The sequence below is a fragment of the Acomys minous genome, assembly GCF_964271855.1.
Source record: "Acomys minous genome assembly, chromosome: 4".
NCBI classification, from domain to species: domain Eukaryota; kingdom Metazoa; phylum Chordata; class Mammalia; order Rodentia; family Muridae; genus Acomys; species Acomys minous.
This window is the reverse complement of record NC_140486.1, coordinates 26,898,281-26,906,783: the sequence shown is the minus strand read 5'-3', so window position 1 is coordinate 26,906,783 and position 8,503 is coordinate 26,898,281.

Here is an 8,503-nt window from a genome sequence, read left to right as displayed (position 1 = left end):
CTTAAAAAAGAAGAAAAACACTCAGCAAAATCAAACGACAAGTTTTGGGCAAAAAAAAAAATTATAACATTCGAGGTTATATTCTCACTGTCCTACTTGGCATTGACGTAGCTGCCTCTCTGTGCTTTTTTTGGTCTCAGTGTGGCTGTGTTTTGCCAGCATGAGACACTGTCCCTTCTGGAGGATTCTAGGGGAGGAAGAGCCATGCGTCCAGGGGTTTGGAGACTGCTTTTGTCCTCATAGCTTTCCTGAGAGTTGATTGGAGCAGAAGTGGAAAGCATTATAACCCGGAACCAGAGAGTTCTGCTGTTCCCCTTTCCCCACATAGTGAGCTGACTGTGTGCTGGGCTCTTAAACTCTGCTGCCTGGGGACAAGCACAGGGCAGAAGTGTGACTCTGCCCTTGGTAGAGAGAGAGAGAGACACTGCTGCCCAGGCCCAAGGATGGGCCCTTGCTGTGCCCCAGAACCAGGCTTCTTCATAAGGCTCAGCAAACCCATGGTCCCCAACCATCCCCAACCAAAGGTAAAGGAGGGTGTGGCCTTTACCAGGGGATGCGTAATTACCAAGCAAGATGGAAGCTTTTCTTCAAGCCTCAGTTTCTCCATCGATGTCCCTGACTAGAATAATGGAGGGGTCAACCAAGAAGGTGACACGAAGCCCACTGCACCTATGCGAGCTTGCTGGGTTTGTCACTGGCTGGCCTTCTTAGGCACCAGGCCTGGCTAGTCCCCGTCCTTTTCACTGCCTGCCCCATCACTTTCCTCTTTGGTGCCTGTCTGTTGCTGACCAGCAATGGACTGCAGGGGAAAGAAATATTTGGGGCCTTTGGTAGGCTTTGATTCCAAGCTCTGACCAGATCTGCTGTGGGACCTTGGGTGAGTCCTTTCCCCTCTTGGGGCCTTAGTTTCCCCAACCAGAAGATGCCTATGCCCTGCTTTCTGTTGGCTAAATGCCCCTGTCCACTATGTGCCTCTACACATGTGGAAGAAGTGGAGGCAGGTCCCTACCTCAGTCTGAGACAGCCCGCTCTGCAGAGGCCACTCCTGTTGGTAGGCAGCCAACTAACGTAGCCCTTGGGACATTACAATGGCCCCAAGGTGGCAGGCAGGGGAACTAGCAGGAAAAAAAAAAAAAACTGCCCAGAGCCCACCCTCACCAGACAAGCTCCGTGCTCCTCCCAAATTACCTTCTAGACGAAAAAATGAAAAAGAAAGAAAAAGCCAAGTCACATTTATATGAAAAGCATCTCCAGCCTTATGCGCCATAGCTCAAAATCCTGCCCCATGGCTTCCCCACCCCCTTCAAAGGGAGACCCTTTGGGGAATGTGTTTGCCAGGCTCCCAGTGCTGGTTTCTTTGTACTCATTTGTTTAGGGTTTTGTTTAGTTCTCTCTCTCTCTCTCTCTCTCTCTCTCTCTCTCTCTCTCTTTCTTTTTTAATGTGTGGCTGTGAACTTGAATGACCACTGCTCAAATTTTCTGCTACTGGGGATGGGGGAGGGCGGGAGGGAGAAGAGGTGTCTGTTTTATTCTTGGTGTTTTCAGTGCAATAAATAGCTACAAATTTATGTGACTCTGTGTCTCTCTGAATTGGTCAAGGCACAGAACCCCAGGGGCTGGTTCTCTTTTGTTGTTGTTGTTGTTGTTTGCAAGTCTCCCCTGTTGCAAAATCAAAGTCCTGCTCCTCCTGTGAATTGGAATGATTTGGTTCCCGTGCTCAAGGCTGAGCCAGTCATGGGAGCGTCTGGACCAGATCCTTGCACCCTTAGGGCCAAGGATGGAGCCTGCTTCCTTTCCTTTGGAATACCCTTAACAAGAATTGAGGCTTGGGGGTGGATGGCCACAAGCAGCCAAGAACTCAGGTCTCTCTGAGGGGCCTTCAGGTCAAAGTCAACTTGTGTTAGGGCCTCAGTTTCCCTTGGACAATGAGAAGGGGTCTCCAGAAGAGGCCCTCCCTGTCCATTCTCTCCCTCCAGCATGGCCTCACAGACTAGCATGAAGCCTTAGAAGCTCTGCAGAGCCACGTGATGTTGCACTAAGGGGAGGAGAGGCCTCCAGCCTACAGTTGTGTGTGTGAGTCTGGTGGCTGGCGAGGAGCGTTGGGCCCAGGCAGCAGGATCCCAGTGAGAGAGCTCCATGGGCTGCTGCAGGGAGTTTTTCTCTGTGGCCACACCACTTACCTTCAGCCTAGCAGGGCCGATGAGACAGTGCTGCAGTGTTGGCCCCCTCTGGCCACAGTAGAGACCAGCAAACTCATCTGGCTTGCTTGAGACTGTCCCAGATGTTGACGTCAGATTTTTTGGCGCTAAATCTAGGACAGTCAATTGGGCGGTGGTGGCACACTCCTTTAATCCCAGCACTCAGGAGGCAGAGGCAGATGGATCTCTGAGTTTAAGGCCAGCCTGGCCTAGAGTGAGTTCCAGGACAGGCAGGGTTACGTGGAGAAACCCTGTCTCCAAAAACAAAAACAAAACCCAAACAAGCAAGCTAGGACAGTCTCAGGCAAACCAAGTGAGTCAGCCATTCTAAGTCAAGCCTTCTCCATCCCAAACAGCCAAGATTTCACCGGGCCAAGGGGATTGTCGATTGGCACTCAACAGCTCCTCTTAAACTTTGGTCCTTGTGCCGGTACCCCAAAGTCCCTGTATCGTTTTCCAGGTTCTTGCTAATGCTGATGTGGGGTAGCCAAATAGAGTGTGACCCTTGCACATAGCTAAGGATCTTCACAGTGAAAGCACACGCCAAGGCTCAGAAGAGCACAAATACCGTCTCAGGTCCATGTTCATGGCCTCAGGCACCTGGGCTGTGCTGAGGAGCTGGAGAGCGGGCCTAGGCTGCCATTGCAGATTCTCACCAGCAGGTGGCAGACCACGAGTGGGTTACAGGCGTGTGCCACAGCATAATCTGGGCAGGTCCAGTTGATTTCAAGAGGGTTTTTGAACTCTCTCAGTGTACCATCTCGGATTAGAACTGTGATTTTTTTTTTTTTTTTTTTACCTCACACAAGTGTGCTATGCTATGGTTCACAGTGTGTTTTCACACCACTTGTCCTGGTTATAACAGTTTTGGGGACCAAGGAAAACAGCAAGTCCCCATGCAGGACGCATGTGGCAGGCATTGTCACTCTTGTATGTAGCCAACCCTGGTAAGCACGCTGCTGGGATTACAGAGGCAAAGATGTGTGACAGGAGTATTCCAACCTGCAACAGCAATGGTCATCACTTCCTGGGTGCCGACCTAGTCCACACATGTCTCATCTCCTTTGCTTGGATGTTCTTAGTCCTCAGTACAGCCACATTTGAATAAGGAGACTTGTGGGTAAAGGCTAAGGGAAGCCGCTCCCCCTTCTCCCCAGTGAGGCTGAGGCAGGGGGACGCGAGTTGGAATCTGAGTCACAGCAAATGCTGACTTTTCTGGGCTGGGCTGGAGCCACGTTGGGGTGTCAGGAAGATTTGATTATAAGCTAGAACTATTTCCTGTCTTCTGGGACCCCCTGTCACTACGTCAGACCATAAGAGACAGGTTGGATGGAGGCTGGACCTGGAGCTGGAGGAAAGAGGAGGTGTGTAACTTTGGGGACTTGGGACACTGAGCAGGTGGGAGGAAAGTCTAGAAACAAGGCAAGGTTTGACAACCTAGAAGTGTGTGTGTGTGTGTGTGTGTGTGTGTGTGTGTGTGTAGCGGGCTTAGGAGGAGGAGGGTGTGGGGACCAGAGGTATGAGAGGGCTAAGGGAGCCTTGAACCTCCGGCAATATGGATGTTCCGTTCCAGCACATGGGTAGGTCCCCAGCGGTGGAAAGGGCCTCCCCGGGCCTGTGTGGTAAATCCTTCAGAAAACACCCCCTGATGGGTTCTGGGAGTGTTTACTCAGCAAGAGGTGAACAGGTACCAATCCCATGTGAATGGCCTCTCTTCTTGTCCTTCCTCTTCTCCCCTGCCCCCCCCCCCCAGGCCTGGATAACCAAAGTCCCGGAGGTCACTTCCCTCAGGGAAGTCTAGTCCAGATACCTCACTTGCCAGGCTCAGGTGGAGGCTAGAGAGGGGACTGTCCTATCACTAGGACAGAAGGGATGAAGACGATTGTCCTGTCGTAGTAAGGCCTCGGGTGAGTCACAGACCATCTCTGCACCTCAGTTTCCTCATTATAAGAATGACCTTGTCAGGAAGCAGAGACAGGCGGATCTCTGTGAATTCGAGGCCAGCCTGGTCTACAAAGTGAATCCAGGACCCAACCAGAGCCACACAGAGAAACCCAGTCTCGGAAGAATGACCTTCAACCTGTTCTAAAATGTGGGGCTGGGGGCTGGCTGCTGCAGGTTCACTCACAGGATCCACCAGATAGAAATGTGTACCCGGTTCTACTCTTGGGGAGTGAGATCTATTAGGCTGGGCAGGGGCCCAGGCAGCTATGGCTTTAAAGAGCCTAGGTTAGGGGATCTGCACTGAGCCCCTTCTCAGTCTCCAAATTTGGGCCCCAAGGCCCTGTTATAAGGAAGACCTACTCAAAGCTTCCCATTTCATTCTCCTCCCCTCAGAAAAGGGATTTTGATGGTAGGACTTTGCTCTGTAGTCAGCAGGAAACAAGTTAAGGCAAGGCTTGAGCTCAGATTTTTGATTTTTGATTTTTTTTTTTGTCTTTTGAGAGAAGACCTCATGTAGCCCAGGCTAGCCTTGAACTTGTTTTGTACCCACTGGCCCCAAACTTCTGATCTTCCTCCTCTAACTTCCTGGGTGCCAGATGACAGGTGTGCACCACAATTCCACCTCATCTTAGGTTGTGTCAAGGTTTGAACTCACAGCCTTATGTTCACTAGGCAAGCACTCTACCTACGGAACTACAGTCCACTCAAATGCTAGCTTGCCAGAGTTACTCTGTCCAGTTCATTGGGAAAACTACTGGGGCTCCTAATCGTTCAACCTGGCCTGGAGGTGGGATGCTGTTTCCTCCATCACTGGAGAAGGAATTCCAGAGGTCTTTCCTGCCTGGGGCCACAGGGAGGGCATCCAGCAGAAGGCCTACGGGAGTGGATGCGAGCAGCCAGCTTCCTTCAGTCAATGTCTCTCCCATCAGGCACCTTGGTGGAGAGTCCATGATTCCTAGTCAATTTACTTGATTTTCGGATGGGAACACTGAGGCCTGGCCTCTGAGGAGTGTTGTCACGGGGCTGGTAAGTCCTGGACCTGACGTCAGCTTGTCTCAGGCTCCAGAATTGTGAGTCACCGACCTCCTCCTCCCTGGGCTAACTGGAGGTTGAAGCTGAGACTGTTTCTTGCCTGCATAATCTTACATGACCGGTCTCTACATATTCAGTTTTGTATTAGGCACTTTGATTATCCTTTTTTTTAAATTTAAAAGTGTGGTCTAGGGGCCCAGCAGTATCTCATCTAATCTCTTGAGAGGGGAAAAAAAATCAGGCAGGCACGGTGGTGCACACCTTTAATCCCAGCACTCAGGAGGCAGAAGCAGGTCAATTGCTGTGAGTTCAAGGACAGCCACTGCTACACAGAAAAACTCTGTCTCCAAAAACCAAAAACCAAAAACCAAACCAAACCAAAACAAAACAAAAAAGTAACTCTCTTCATTTTACATTGGAAACATGAAGTAGCAGATTCTCAGGGTTGTGGGGCCAGGATTTGGCTCTGACCACGTAGCTCTCTCGGCCTTGGCTCCTACTTAACCGCAATTCTCTGGGGGATGCAGGCCACAGATGCCGTGGCCATTAATGGGAAAACGTTTTTTTCTTTCCACCCAACAAAAAAGAAGCCTGGATAAGGATGCTGGGGGCGTGGGGGTGGGGCTCCCTGTGGAGCAGGACAGAGGAGGCAAACTGCTGCCTGGTCCCTTGGAGAGAAGTCAGGCGGAGACAGAGCAAGGGGATGCAGGCCAAGGACATGCTGTGGGCAGACATCCCTGGACGCCTTTCCAGGGCAGGACCAGTGTCATTGAGAACTCAGGCTCAGGAAGTGAAAGAAGCCAAACTTTCCATGAGCCACCAGCAAAAAATGAACGTTGAGGATAGCATGCCACAATCCCAGAAAGCTGAACGACCCGGGAGCCCATGGTATTCCCAGGGGCATGCAGCTCTCTCAACTCTAGTCAGTTGTCCCCAGAGCCACCAGAGAACTGGGCTCAGTTTACCGCTTTGCTGTGCATAACAATGAAAGACCAGGGCCGTCCAGGGTTGGCCCTGGAGGACTAAGGCAGGGCCTTGCCCTCTGCTGGAACCTCACAGCACCCTCCCCCAAGCCCCCGCTGAGGTTGGTTACTGCTGAAGAATTGTGGCTAACCCATTACAGAGAAAGCCCAAAGCTTGGAGAGGCAGAGAGACTTCCCTTGGTCACATGGCTCCAGGCAGACAGAGCTGAGAACAGGCCAAGCCTGTGGCTAAGCAGCCAGAGCCTTCTGCACAGTACCCTGCCACATCCTAAAGTGCTCTGAGGTCCAAGGCATATGAGCCGAGAATCTTGATGGCACAGCAATAGAAAATGCTGCCTCAGAAGGACACGAGTGCCTTGGACATAAAGGCTTGGCTGTCTGGACTCAACAGATGCGTGGCTGAGTCACACTTAGGAGTCACATGAGGCTGGGAGTTGAAGAAAGCTCATGTATGGGTTGGCTAGGCTTCTGGGATGGCACAGGATCAGGGTGGAAGGCACGCTCTAAGCAGAGGATAGCCTGAGTCTGCGTGGGCTCAGGCAGAGATGAATTTGCTGGCCTGGTAGAGGGCAGAGGGAGTGGTCAGGGCTAATTGAGGACCCGCTAATGTAATCAATATGTATTCACTCCTCCTCTCTGCCAGTGTTGGGAATACGGCCATCTTTAACTGGACTGGGGAAGTGATTTTAGGAGACATTTGCCCCTCCCCGTCAAGGTTGCTATCCAGATAGCATAAACTAGAAGTAGGAGTCAGGGGCTTCACCTCAGCCTCTCTCAGGTCCCAGGAGGTCACTTGCTCTAACAAATGTTGGGGCAGAAGTGCAGGGTCCTGGGGCATCCTTTACCACCTCCCTGCCAGATGGACATGCTGCCTCTTTGTGCTCCGCACTAACTTCCCGCGCTCAGAGGTGCATGGGTGCAGAGACCAGTTGAGGCTAGGAGCAGAGGACCCAGTGGGAATGGAAAGACGAGGCCTGGCCTTGGTCCAGCATGGTCCGGAGAGGCCTTGGCAAGTGCTGTCCTCTGAGTCTGCAGAGCCAACAACCTGCGCCCCAAATCCATACTGCCAGCTACTCTTGAGAAGCCAGCACATGCGGCAGCCAGGCTACCTTCTGAGGCGCAGCATGACCACATGATACGCATGCCTAATTTTCCACTCCCCACACCCCAGCCTCCCTCTAGTCCTGCGAACACCCACTAAGGATTGCTTGCTTATTACTCTCCTACCTCTACCAACTTTTTTTTTTTGAGACAGGGTTTCTCTGTGTAGCCTTGACTATCCTGGACTCGCTTTGTAGACCAGGCTGGCCTCGAACTCACAGAGATCTGCCTGCCTCTGCTTCCCAAGTGCTGGGGTTAAAGGCACGCCCTCCGCCAACCACCACCCTGGCTTTTTTTTCTTCCTACCAACTTTTATGTTCACTACCTCCCTAACCTCCCAACCAATAACTTCTAGATTCCAGACTGGGGTCCTAGTGTAGATAGGGCAGGTGTTCCTTTTGGTTTACCGCCTGTGCCATCATGGCAACACCCTCCAGATGGGATCTCTGCCTTCCAGTTAGCTTCCCCACCTGGCTGGTGTCTACGTAAGTCTGTTGTGACTCAGAGAGATCTGAAGTCAGTAAAGTGCTTGCACTGGGCATTTGGGAGATAACACAAGTAGAGGGAAACTGTGGCCCAACAGGAAGGGCAGTCGGAGAGTGCGGAAATGAATAGAGGTAACACAAGACCTTGCCAGTCCAGGGCCTGGGCTGGACAGGAGGACTGGAAAGGTGGAGGAGTCAGGGGTGCAAGGGAAAGCTTAAGAGCTAGAACTGATGGTCTCAGCTCCAAGAGCCTCCAGGCTTATCGTTTGATCACCTACTGTAATGCTGACTAGGTCGCAGGGGTTGGGGGGTTGAGAGGGTTGGGGGGGGGGGTTGGAGGTGAAGAAGCAGAATGTTTCGACTCTCCTTATGGGTGTGGCAAGAAGGCTGCAGGCGAGGGGCCCTGACTGAAATGGGAGGCTGTGCTTGGTGTGGAAGGGAGTCTGCCTTGGGAAAAAGGGCCCAATCGATCACCCTTTTCCCACCTGGAGTACCACCAACAAAGGGGTAGGCGGGCCTGGCCCTTTGTAAGGGGAAATGTATTAATACCCAATAGCAACCACCTGCCTTTCTTCCCCATCAAAGCCCAGCAGAACCTAGGCCTGCATTAGAAAGGCTTGGGGCTCTTTCATGTGCTGAGGTCCTGCCGGAAGGGGGTGAGAACACCAGGAGAATCTGCTTAGAAAACCGGAACCATCAGCTCCAGCCTCCCTTGCAGGGGTACATTGGGGTGGTGGGAATGCTGTCACGAGCTGCTACC